This window comes from Pinus tabuliformis, chromosome J (genome assembly GCF_031772625.1).
Source record: "Pinus tabuliformis cultivar Carrire ecotype Pingquan chromosome J, CPIR1, whole genome shotgun sequence".
NCBI classification, from domain to species: domain Eukaryota; kingdom Viridiplantae; phylum Streptophyta; class Pinopsida; order Pinales; family Pinaceae; genus Pinus; species Pinus tabuliformis.
Window position 1 is genome coordinate 385,078,596 of NC_142295.1, and position 13,323 is coordinate 385,091,918.

General features: G+C 36.1%; 1 pseudogene across 2 annotated transcripts; it reads right to left on the reverse strand.

Moving 5' to 3' along the window:
• Positions 1-2,763: 2,763 nt before the first annotated feature.
• LOC149227392 (pentatricopeptide repeat-containing protein DOT4, chloroplastic pseudogene) lies at positions 2,764-8,838 on the reverse strand (annotated as a pseudogene). 2 transcript variants are annotated; one of them, XR_016247796.1, is made up of 5 exons: positions 5,792-8,838; positions 4,302-4,411; positions 4,021-4,169; positions 3,641-3,805; positions 2,766-3,414 (listed from the first exon to the last, which is right to left on the reverse strand). The product of XR_016247796.1 is annotated as a pentatricopeptide repeat-containing protein DOT4, chloroplastic pseudogene, transcript variant X2 (transcript). The 2 variants fall into 2 exon arrangements; XR_016247795.1 differs by having other exon boundaries at positions 2,764-3,805.
• Between the last annotated feature and the right edge of the window lie 4,485 nt (positions 8,839-13,323).

Here is a 13,323-nt window from a genome sequence, read left to right on the forward strand (position 1 = left end):
TCTACAAACACATAATTCTTCAACACTTCACCACATTTCTCTCTATTAACTCAAAGAATGGATTACAATGCAACAAGCTCAAGATTTCTATTGTTTAACCCCATCACAATGAAGTGCATTGTCTAACCATAGTGAAGTTCCCTGTCCTTCTTTTATTGAATAAGAAAGGACTAGGGTTATGCTAGATGTGGGAAATACCACTGGTGTGCATCACATGAGCAGCTAAACCCTAACCCTAATGCACCTAGTGGATATCACCATCACGTGTGGATAACATTGCTTCAAATATAAGACCCAATAGGGTAGACTGAATGCATGAACTCATGCACCCAACACACTTAGAAAATTGCACCATTCACATGATAGACATTCACGCATGCCCTCTCCTGGATGGGTAACTGTGCCTTCCTAACTGAAGACAACACATGCATGCATGTGCCTTATCTAGTGACTGTGATCCTACTAAAATACTGCAACTCCAGTAGAGGATCTCTTATGGGCCCTCTACTAAACAAAAACTTGCCTCTGCACAAGTTGGAATGTATCTGTTGAAGGATGTTTTTGTTGCTGAAGGAGAACAACTGCTGAGAAACATGTAAAATCTAAGACTTCCAACAGTCTAGTATCAGATAAAAATAAAATTGTTGTCAAATTGAGCAATACTGCTAAGAAATTTTCTCTTTGTATATTCAGCAAGCCAAAAATGGAAAAGGATAATTGTAACATTCTTTGAATTTCACCTGACGAAACAAAGAATCTTTTGAATGCCTGCTTTGCATTTTTGAGGAACCTAGTTGTCTTCCTCATTTAATGATTACACTGACGATATTCTTTGCACTTTTCATCAACTACTATATTGCAATGTCCTAAAGCACATTTGTCAGCTCGACTTCATTGTTGTTGTAGTCAGCAATCTTATCAGATATGAATGTGCATGCAAGTGGGTGTGAGAGTAGGTGTGGTGAATTTCCAAAAGTCTACCAAGGATTCCTTTATACACATAGTTTTGAACATATACCAGTAATAGATATATAATTCCTTTATACACATAGTTTTGAACATATACCAGTAATAGATATATATATATATACTCTCACACCCACTTGCATGCACATCCATATCTGATAAGATTGCTGACTACAACAACAATGAAGTCGAACTGACAAATGTGCTTTAGGATATTGCAATATAGTAGTTGATACTAAATTCTTAGAAATATAAATTTAACATAGTTCACATCAGTCTTACATGTATGCTGCCTAACCTTATACTAAAAAGGATAAATAAATTCCTACTCACTCGAGAACAACAAAAAGGAAATTATTAGACTTTTTTTTTCTAGAAAAATGAGAACATACTTTGTTTAAGAGCAATAAAAATGAATATTGTCCATGAACTATTGCTATTATAGCTAAATATACTCTAGTGTTTCTCTTTCATGCTCCACAATATATATAGGTCATCTCCCTAAATAGAATGGATTGTCCATAATTGCACAAGTTACTATTTTTCCACTGACTGTAAGATGTGCAATCTGCTCATTTGAGTCTCTCAAATGCAGTCAGATTTGAAATAACTATTATAGAGAGACAACTACTTCAGTGCCAGAATTCAACCCTTGTCATTTTTGCATGTTTTTTCCAAAGTTCTCTTTATTTTCCCCATTGCAAATGCTTATACATTGATAAAAACTATCTATTTATTCTTGAATCCCTATTATACATCAATGATGTTGCAATAGTCTAGACTAGATATATACAACTGTCATTGGAACTGGTTGTGCATAACTGCACAGTGCACAGTCCTTGATCTCAAATCTCCAATATTTTGGATGTGACTGTTCCCTGTGACTTGGAGCTGATTCAAAAAATCAGAAGTCACAAGAAAATTCAAGATATAAATAGAACGAAATGACAATATAAAGAGAACCCATTGATTATAAAATGGACCTCAGGCAACTTTATCTAAGCAAAAACATTTATGTTCATTCCCACATGAAACCAGCTTAATCTCAAATGAAACACAAAAGATTATAATTTGTAATTTTGTAATGGAGAAACTCTATTTCAGACAACACACAAAAATAGAATGTTAGGGGATTTCATATGCTACTATCACACTTATTGATATTTTTCTTGCTAGTTAACCGTGATTTGAAACAGAAATTTCATTTTTTAGTGATTTTGCATCACAGCAAGTGTGCTAATGTCTGATACCACAACCCGATCACTTAAGAGAAATGAAAATGTTGATGATTTAAAACGGAAAACTGAACTACAGATGACCTACCCACACATAGAACAATAGAGAATTTGATAGCCCACTAGCAACATACTGTTAATGTTATTCCACTTTTAATTAGCTATGTATTGATGGATTACAGTGACACCCGCCTGTTAATTTTTACGTGTAGATATTAATTTGGCCTAGATGGAAATATTCCCAGAGGAAATCATGTTAAAATAATATTTATTCTATCATTTCCATTATAATTAAACAGTAAGCAGTGAAATGCACTTTAGCTCATTTGACTAATCTAATCACAGTTGGTGTTTAATTCTCCTTGAGGTTCACTATATTATGCGTGTCTATGCTACATTGAGACTCAAGTATATGCCTCTAATGTTTTACCTGTCATCCATATGATCAATAGAAAAATGAGTCCATTAATAATTTGAGAAGGATAGCTTGGAATAGTCAGATCAATGGCCTGTCCAACATAAATGTGCAAGGCAGCCAAAAAATTGTTGGCTCCAAAATAATTTTATGCACTCAAGCATGGTTAAGTGTGTTTATTTAAAATAGCAAAATGTAGGAGCACACCAATGAAAATTGTTTAGAAAATACAAGTTCAAATCTAGTCTTCTTGTAAATTTTATAGGTCGCAGGTACAACTACGTTCTTCTCTATTTACAAATTGCATTTCCCTTTTGAACCGCTAGAGATTATTCACAGGAAGATGGAATTTACAACAAATGCATTACAAAGCATATTGTTTTTGTAGTCTCATTAAATAAGACAACATAAAACAGTGATATATATATAGTAGTCCCCTAATCTATATATATATGAAATATGTATTCAAAATTAGCACCGAAATTTTATGTAATTCATTTAGAAAATGCTAGTAATTTTATAATCCATGAACAGTAATTCAAGTAAGTTTACAGTGTAATTCTTCATTCGCTGGAAAATTGCACAACTTGTCAACATTGCAGTGATAATAATACTGAGAGTCGAGACCTGGCTTTGTCAAAACTATGTCAGAAGCACTTCTTGTTGCATCAGTTGCATCGACAACAACAATTCCTATGCCTGCCTTCTTCAGTGTAGGGACATCATTAACACCATCACCAGCCATTCCACATATGTTCTTTCTAGCCTGCAATGGCTTAACAATCTCGTACTTATGCTCTGCAATGACCAGTCAAAATCAGGAAGGCCATGGAATCAGACATTACTTAAAGAAATGAAAAATTAGAAGTATTTGAGATAAACATTTACACTAGCGAACAAATAGTTATAATATAAACCATGAAACATAAAATTCCATAACCAAGAGAGGAGGGAGAGGGAAATATAAATAATTGACAGGAACTCCCAAGAAAATCCACAGAAGTAAAAGATAATCGTTACTCACCAGGGAAAACACCATAAAAACCATCAGCCTTCTCTATCAGTTCATCAATTGGAAAAGCTGCAATTGATTATTCTTTGTCCTGGCCTAGTAAAGAGGATGATGGATACATGTTTGTACCCATGCCCAGTCAGCAACATGTCTCCTTGGCAATAGTTAATTGATCTCCTAATGAACATTTGAGATTGTGTCTTATAGGACATGGGCCAAACCGATCTTAAGACTATTTTGAAGATTGCCTCACTGTGGCATAATATTAAACAAATGTTATTTGATAGACGTTTGGCATTAAACATATATATTTATGATCGATACAGTCAACTAAATTATCTAATGCTTTCCCATACAAAACTTGGAGAAGTTAATAGCAAACTCAATCCTACCTCCATCTTCCTGGAGATCATATGTCCACAAAGTGAGATTATCCCTCAAGAGTTGCATGATTAAAGTGCTATCTTTGTATGACTCTTCACTCAAGGTGTCAAGTTCTGCAATAGCTTCATCAAAAGCTTGCTTGGCCAGATGACAAGCCCTGCAACACACATAATATATATGAAAAAATGTCATAGCAAATTTGGCATATACTCACTTCTAAAACTTTCTAAATGCACTAGGCTACTTAAGCATACTTTTTATATCAGTGAAAAAAGGGAAACATGCATACCTTTCAGGTGAATTTATTATTTCATAGTAGAAAATAGAGAAGTTCAAGGCCAATCCAAGCCTAATTGGATGAGTTGGTGCTAAATCCGACTTTGCAGTACTTGAAGTTGTCTGCAGTAATGCATTGTAAATTGTAATAAATCACTGCTCTGGACAAACTCTTTGGACCCAAGTACTTTAATCGAAAGGACCATCAATATTATAACAAGGAAACAAAAGTATTCTCAGCAAGGACAACTACACTAGTTTTCAACCAACAAACTAATGCACACATATGAGCAACAAACACAGTAAAGTGGTTAAATTGTAAATAAAGTAATAGAGTAAATTGAAATTTGAAACCTGAAATAGGAACAATATAAATTTTCTATGAAGCATTTATACCAGTCGAAAAGGCCATCAATAGTATAGCAAGGCCGCAAAAGAGTTACTTTATTTTCTACTTCATATAACCCTCAGGGAATAGTGAAAAAGTAAATTCAAAAATCAGAAAACTAGAAATACACTGCAACACCATCTAAGCCATATTAGTCAACCCAAGAAATCAATGGAAGAAAATAATAGAGAGCCAACCCATTAACCATCAGATTTACTTAGGTATAGTATAATCATCAAGAAGAACCACTATGTTAGTTTCACTCTTTAAACATCTAACAAAAGCATAATGAAAACCACTGCATTCCAACTACCTCCATTGTTCAACCGAGCAGGAGCTGTCAATGTCAGACAACATTATGCAAAGCAAGTATGCTCCCTGATCTGAGAGGGTTTTGGTTTTCATTTTTCAAAAAACCAACGATATCCAAACAGATTCCAAGTATGACACGCTCTCTCAAAAAATGTGCTTCATGAAATAATCTTCTTCTTGTGTACCCACACAGTCTATGTTGGATAGAGCAGAATCAACCTGCCACAAAGAAGATGACAAAACTCACACCAGGCTCAACATGTTCTATCTCTACAATCTGTTCAACTGACTAGAAGCTGTCAGTGTCGGATAGAGTTATGAAAAACTCATACCAGGCTCAACATGCCTCATCTCTACAATCTGTTAAACTGACCAGAACCAGTCAGTGTCAGACGAAGTCATGAAAACCAAGCATGCTTCCCTAATGTGAAACGGTTTTGGTTTTCATTCTTCAGAAAATTCCAATGGTATCCAACCAGATCCTTCTTACTATGATATGCTCTCTCAAAAAAACATGCCTCGTGAAATATTCTTCTTATAGTGTATCTCATACACAAATCCATTAAGTCTATGTCCGGTAGATGTGAATTTCTAGCAGTTATTGCACAGTGAACACTCAAACTCTATACCATGGTGGTTATGACATTATAGCTATGTCATGTCACCAAAGCAGGGAAATTGGGATTCAGAGGTACTTATTCTATCATAAGCATATGGTTGTTGCATGTTGCACTTAAAATCATAAACAGTCACCAGAACATAGTCCTTTTTGGAAGCAAAGAACAACTCATGGTGCCACTCACAATAAATAATGGAATATACAGAAGGTAGCATCCTTTGAAATTAAGGAACATCATTTGCATGTCTCTTGATAGTCTCTCATCCTTCAATTTTGGAGATAAACTTGTTGCCCATGTCTAACACAACTCAGAGAAAGGTTCTTGGACCTGGAGAAATTTCAGAACACGTCTCAAGAAAAACCCTCAGCAATGAACATAGTCTTTTTTGTTAGTGAAGAACACCACATGGTGCTACTCACAATAAATGATGAAATATACAGAAGGTTGAATACTCTGAAATTAGGGAAAATAGTTTTCATGTCTCGTGAGAGTTTCTCATCCTTCAATTTTGGAGATAAACTTGTTGCCCATGTCTAGCACAACCCAGAGAAAGGTTCTTGCACCTGGAGAAATTCCAGAACATGTCTCAAGAAACCCTAAGCAATTGCCAGCTACTAACCATGTGCACAGAGGATATATTCCCTTTCCCCTTCATCCACACCGTGTAGCAGATAGTGAGTATCTGGTACATACCCTGCCCCCTTCAACTGGACATCCAATGTCTCTATCATTGCATAGATTTCCTTCCATTTTGGGTGAGATTTGTCACCTGTGACAAATGCATGAACTCTGTTCTTAACCTCAATCCAGCTACATCCAGGGTTCTTTTTCAATCCTCTGTCTCTCATCATTGTCCTCATCTTTGCTACACCATCCCATTGACCTGCTTCGGCATAGATGTGTGACATCAGTACATAATAGCTAGCCTTCTCAGGTTCTAACTGAAAAAGGTGTTCTGCTGCATATTCTCCTAACTCGACATTGCAATAAATTCTGCAGGCACCAAGCAAAGCTCCCCACACACCAACACCAGGTTCTATAGGCATATTTTTTATAAAATTGCATGCCTCGTTTAGACGTCCTGAACGGCCAAGAAGGTCAACCAGGCATGCATAATGCTCCACCCTTGGTGTAATATGATGGTCTGAAGTCATGCAAACAAAATATTTGCACCCTTCATCTACAAAACCTGCATGGCTGCATGCAGAGAGAACGGCAATGAAAGTTATGTGGTCAGGCATTACACCCTCCTGTTGCATTTCACGGAACAGTGCAAGGGCATTTTCAGCATAGCCATGCATTCCATACCCTAGAATGATAGCATTCCATGACACCACATCTCTATTAAACATGTTGTCAAACACTTGTTGTGCAAGATGAATACTTCCACATTTAGCATACATGTTTATGAGAGAGCTTCCCACAAAATCATCTATCATCAACTCGTTTCTTATCAGGTAATCATGAATCTCCTTGCCTTGTGGCAGAGCAGCTAAATGGGCACAGGCTGATAAAACGCTGGTGATAGAAACAGAGTTGGGCTTGAAACTTGCAAACAGCAAATCGCGGAAGAGCTTCAATGCCTCATCACTGTGACCATTTTGAACATATCCTGAAATCATTGCACTCCAAGAAACCACATCTCTCGAAGACATTTCATCAAACAGTTGATGTGCGAACTCCATATGCCTGCATTTAACATACATGTCTATGAGGGCACTCGTGACATAAGGATTCGACTCAAGTCCTCTTTTAATAACATAATCATGAATTACCTGGCCATCTTGGAGAGCTTCTAAGTGAGCACATGCTGGCAGTATACTCGAAACTGTAAGTGCATTTGGTTTCAATCCAACCCCTCGCATTTGTTTAAAAAGTCTCAGGGCTTCATTAGCATTCCCATTCTGCGCACACCCTGCAATTATCGCAGTCCACAAAACCACATTCCTCTGAGACATTTTGTCAAATACTCGGCATGCATTCTCCAAATTCCCGCATTTTGCATACATGTCTATCAGAGAACACAAAACAAAATCATCCGTATCAAATCCAAATTTCAATATAGCATTGTGCATCTCCTTTCCCTGTCGAAGAGCGATTAGCTGCGCGCAAGCCGGTAAAACGCCCGCAATGGTGACCACACAGGGCTCTATAGATTCAAACTGCATTTGACGAAAAAGTTCCAGAGCCTCTTCGGCAAAACCATTTTGCACATAACCCACAATCATAGCAGTCCAGGACACCACATTTCTCTCAGACATTCCGTCGAAGACTTGGCGTGCAACATCAACTGTTCGGCATTTACAATACATGTCTATCAGAGTTGTCCCTACAAAGACATTTGACTCAAATCCTAATCTCATAATCCTATCATGGATGTCTTTTCCCTGCTGCAAACCCCCCAGACCAGCGCACGCCTTAAGAACAAAGGGAAAAGTTAAATCATCAGGCAACACACCCGTAGTTTGCATTTGGTTATAAATTCTTATAGCTTCCTTCCACTGGCCATGTTCTACATAACCTCTGATCATTGCATTCCATGAGATAACGTTTCGTCTGGGGATTTTCTCGAATACCAGGCAAGCATTTGTTAGACTCCCGGACTTGGCATACATACCCACAAGCTTCGATCCCGAATAGTCATTCTGCTCAATTCCAGTAATGAGCATCTGGGCATGGAGTCGCCTCCCTTCTTCGAGTGTCCTGATGTTGGTACATGCCTGCAAGAGAGAAGCGTGGCTGGGGAAGTGGGGATGCCGTTGGTTAGCTGTGGAGATGTCAAAGTTGAGTTTGGGATTTTGATGAATGAGCCTAACAATCAATTTCATCTTTCATTCATGTGAAGAAACGTTAGCACAGAGGATACTACTGTGCTTAAATGTGCCAACAAAATCCATGAATCCTTTCAACATTCACTAGAATTTACAGGGTTTTTGTTCGATGGAGTGCTTTGAATAGAAATTTTGAATGCCTGCGCTTTGAACCTTAGGTTGGCGTGTTGAGTGATCAATACCTTCACTGATTGTGAATCAGTGAAACATTCGTGTTCTGTGTTGAAAGATCACTGTTCCCCTACTGCCCACGCTGTAAATCCCAAACCAATAGACAAATCTATGTTACGGGACATGGTAAATGATCATAAAACACAATATTGTTCAGTTTGTTTTTCGTTTGAATTGTGTTTTTTTATTTTTCCTTTATCAATTTTTTTTAGACAGTGATGATGACGATCTCTCTTGGTTGTTCAGAGTTACGATTATTCAATAAAACCACATCATATTATCTAAAGTAGTTTTCCAGTGATGATATGTAAAGGACTAAATTTTTAATGTTACTATAAGTTTATGCATTTTGATTTTCGTTTGAATTGTGTCTTTGTATTTTTCTTTATCATTTTTTTTTAAATAGTGATGATGACGATCTCTCTTGGTTATTCAGAATCACGATTATTCAATAAAACCATATCATATTATCTAAAGTAGTTTTCCAATGATGATATCTAAAGTAAATGTTACTGGGAGTTTAAGGATTTTGTGTTAAATTTTGAATGTCTTTGGAAGTTCTTCTCTTTTTCGATATTTTTTTAGATGTTTTTAGTCACATTTTACTTACTAGACAGGAGCTAAACAAGATCATCAGGGAGGACATCTACAAGTAGTTCGTCTAGGTCACCTGGGTCAATCGTCTAAGAGTGTTGTGCCCAAAGATGACCTTCTATGCTGAGCACTTCTTGGAGTTGAGAGACGGGCTCATTGTTCGACCTTAGTATATGTTTCACCACTGGATGCATGCTCTTCGCATTCCTCTAGGCCATTTCAGAGTAGGTTCTCATAGACTTCGGGTAGAGACGGACCACCAGGTGGATAGACTAGACAAGCTCTGTCAAGTATGTCATTTACAGGGAGCGGAGACCGAGGTGCACTTCATCCTTGGATGCCATGTCTACTACGAGATCAGAGGAAGGTTTCATTGCTTGTTCAAAGATTCTCGAACCCTCGCTGACTTTTTCAGGTACCCCGATCAGAGATGTTTGGCCCTATATATGCAGGAGGCTCTTAGGTTCCAAGCGCATATTCTTCAGCCTCCCATCAAACCAGACCCCACACAAAGGATCACGACATTTTTCAAGGTACTACCTTCAGACAAGGGCACCAAGAGATCGATTGATACCAGTACGTATCCAAACTCCAGATTAGTGAGGATCTGTGGGACCTCACCCTACGACACGAGATCTCAATAGCAGTTTCGTCTCAAAGCCGTTCCTAGGAGACGGACTAGGTCCTCCAACATTCAGCAGCATGTGAACCCCCAAGGAAACGATTTAGTGGACAGTCTGCAATTGTCATCGGCTCTTCAGCGGGCCAACATACTTTGTTGAGTTTCTTCAGTGTTATTCATTCAGGCTCAGATGTTAGGAGAGATGGGTCTGATCCTCAAACCTATTAGCTCCCGGATCTTCTCCGCTAGGGCCAGATGTTGATTTACTTCATGCATTGTATCTTTTATAGGAGATTGTTTGGTTCTGCCACTTTGTATATACATCAGTGTACTCAACAGCCCCTTTGACCTACTTTGTGGTCATTAGTTGGACATAAATATAATTATCTTATCTTATATGAAAGAGATAACTTCTTGATGAATCAAACGGGCTTTATCTCAAAACTAAAAGATATACAAAAATGCTTAACACATTTGTGGCCATGTCTTCCAACATAATTATGAGCTTTTTAGTGATATTTAACCTTAATCCCATACATGAAAATGAATGTTACTCTTGATTGTAGTGTGACTTATTTCCCAAAAAAAAACATTTTCCCAAAAAAAAACATTTGCTAAATGTTTTTTATATAGTTTGAAAACCTATTATAACTCAGTGGTTAGTGGGACAACTATCACTGATTGTTATGCTAATGCAGCTTGATTCATCATTGTTATTCAAAGAAAACTATGCCATATGTAATTACACGTTGGTGGTTCATAAGGGGGCAAGTTTTCACTCTTGGCAGATGTCTCTGTGTTTTGAGTTGTTAATCTGTTTCCTTACTTCCAAGGAAAACAAGCTCTTAACCAAAGAGAAACAATTTTGAAGCTAAATGATATGAGACAATCAAAATTTTTAAAAGTAACATAGATCTATTATTTAAAAAAAAAATTATGATAAAATCCTCATATTCCTATGTATTCAATGTCAAACTAATAAATATTGTATAACATATATTTCACTTTTAATAATAATAATTTAATTTTAAAGTCACAAACAAATCACATTTATACTTTAGTTATTCATTCATATGTATTCAATGTCAAACTAATAAATATTATAAGATATTTTTCACTTTTAATAATAATAATTTAATTTTAAAGACACAAGCAACCCACATTTATACTTCAGTTAAAAGCAAAATATTCATATAAAAAATATTAAATATTACCTTGTCATTGGGTGTACAATTTTTTCCATTCTTCTTCTTCTTTTTTAAATAGGGGATTTAAAATGTAATTTTTTTAAATGTTACATATTCAAGTTTGAATTATTTGTCTCAGTTTAGAAAATAACTATATATTTGAGCAGTTGTAGATGGCCATTTTTCAACGACTTGAAATGAGAGAAGGAGAAATCAATATTTTTTTTGCCTAAATTCAAGTAGGAATCATTTTGGATTAATGGAATCGTAGATATCATATGGAAACATTGAATTTGATCGCAACGAACACATTCAAAGGTGTTGAATTTATTTATGCATCAAAACAATCATCACATCATCTAAAATTGCAATTTCAACAAAGATTCATCCTTAGATTCTAATTATGACAAACCAGAGAATGTCAAAATCATAAAACATTTATCACCTTTTAGATTTTGTACTTTTTGTGACATTCAACCTTGAGCTCTTTGTCCAAGCCTAGAAAATTAGTTCTATATTTTTCTTTTTAGAGGTTATATATTAATATGGTTATGTCATAATTTACAATTTTAAAAAATAGATTATTTGATTTGTATTACCCGTTTATTCCTCAAGAGGGGCTCTGAGATGATAACCAGTACGTAAGGAAGCAACACCTTTATCATTTAGCAAATTGATGTTGATCCCACTTATGTGAAGAATGAAATGAATATAAAAATATAGGTAGAACGACACAGTTATTTCAAAGAGCACAATAATATAATGAAAACTAATTAATGAATGAAACATAAAACACTACAATATGCAAAGCAATACAAAGTATCTAGAATGGTGCCATAACTTATCTCTAGAGAGAGATGTGTTGGCTATGCTCATTACAAGAAGTCCATTATGAGAGGACTAGTAGATGAAGTGGTGAAAAGAATGTGGTGACTTAGAAGGTAGCAATCCTTGGAAGGTGCTAATATGAGGCTTTGTTTTGTTGGGATCTCCTTTTAGCAAAGTGCCTTAGAAGTAAGGCTAACCTCCAAAGTCTAGTTGTAATCCAAATTGTGGTTAAAACTAATGGTTATTTTGTGATGTAAAGCATTTAGAAAACATGGGAAGTAGTCAAACCATTTTTAAGTTGGATGGAATATTAAATGAGATCAATAGTCTCCTTTAATGGCCACTCCTTTTTGTGGTCTCCAATTTTGGCATAGGAAGGAAACTATGGATAGGATTCCTTGATTCTTGATCTTTATATTTTTCAGGACATATATTAACTCAATATTGGTTTTGTTTAATAATCAAGAAAGATCATGGGTGTAATGGCCATATCTAAAAGTATGCCTTTGGCTAATCAACCTTGATAAGATAATATTTTCAAGAAAAGGCCAAAACCTTGATTCTATAATCCCCCTTTCTTACATTGGAACTTTAATCCCATCCAAATTGGAAATGGAATCAATCTAATGACTTTACCAAATATAAGCTTGTTGTTAGATACAATGATTCCCATGTCCCATCCTTGATAGGTCACTAAACATGATTTAGAGAAAAAGGTCAAAATAAAAGACATACCTTTTTAGGCTTCACAATATGTGGAAGTTACAACTAGAAAGTAAAAAAGTTATCTTTGTTTTATCACTAATATTGGTTGACCTACCTATCGATAAGGGACTTACCACTCTTATGGGTGTCACATCATAGATTTCCTCTGTGTAGATAAGAGGAAATGCTTGAACTCATATTTTCATTCTATCCATTTGCTAAATATGCTTAGGATTACGTTGACTCTTTTTATGGTTAGTTTGCCCACTGGCACTAAGGAAAATTACTTTGTTAAGGGACAAGTTCTTATCAGCTGCAGAGTTTTGAGCCTCGTGGTAACCAATAAGAGTGGAAAATCTCTTTTTCATTTGGAAGAAAGAAATGAAGGCTTATTTAATCACACACAACTTGCTAGATCTCTCTCTTAATATGATAAGTACCTAATGGAAGATTGCAGATGCAAATTCTCATAAGAGTGCTGAAAGTGGAGATGGATGTGGCCTACTTATGAAAACTTTGTGATTTTTGAAGAGTTACGTTATGCACTATGAGATAGAGCCACCTAGATCTTCTCTAATGCACTTAGTTTGGTTGTGATAATTATAGGGGTGATCACAACAATCATAAGGGTTGTCACGACACCTCATTGGCTAAACAATGAAAGTATGAGCCTCAACATAGCTAGCTACCCTAGCCCACATAATAGAATGGTAAGTTCCCTAGAGTCCTACTTGTCATATCTAAGGTTGAGATGTTTTTCGAACTTGGCAATGATGT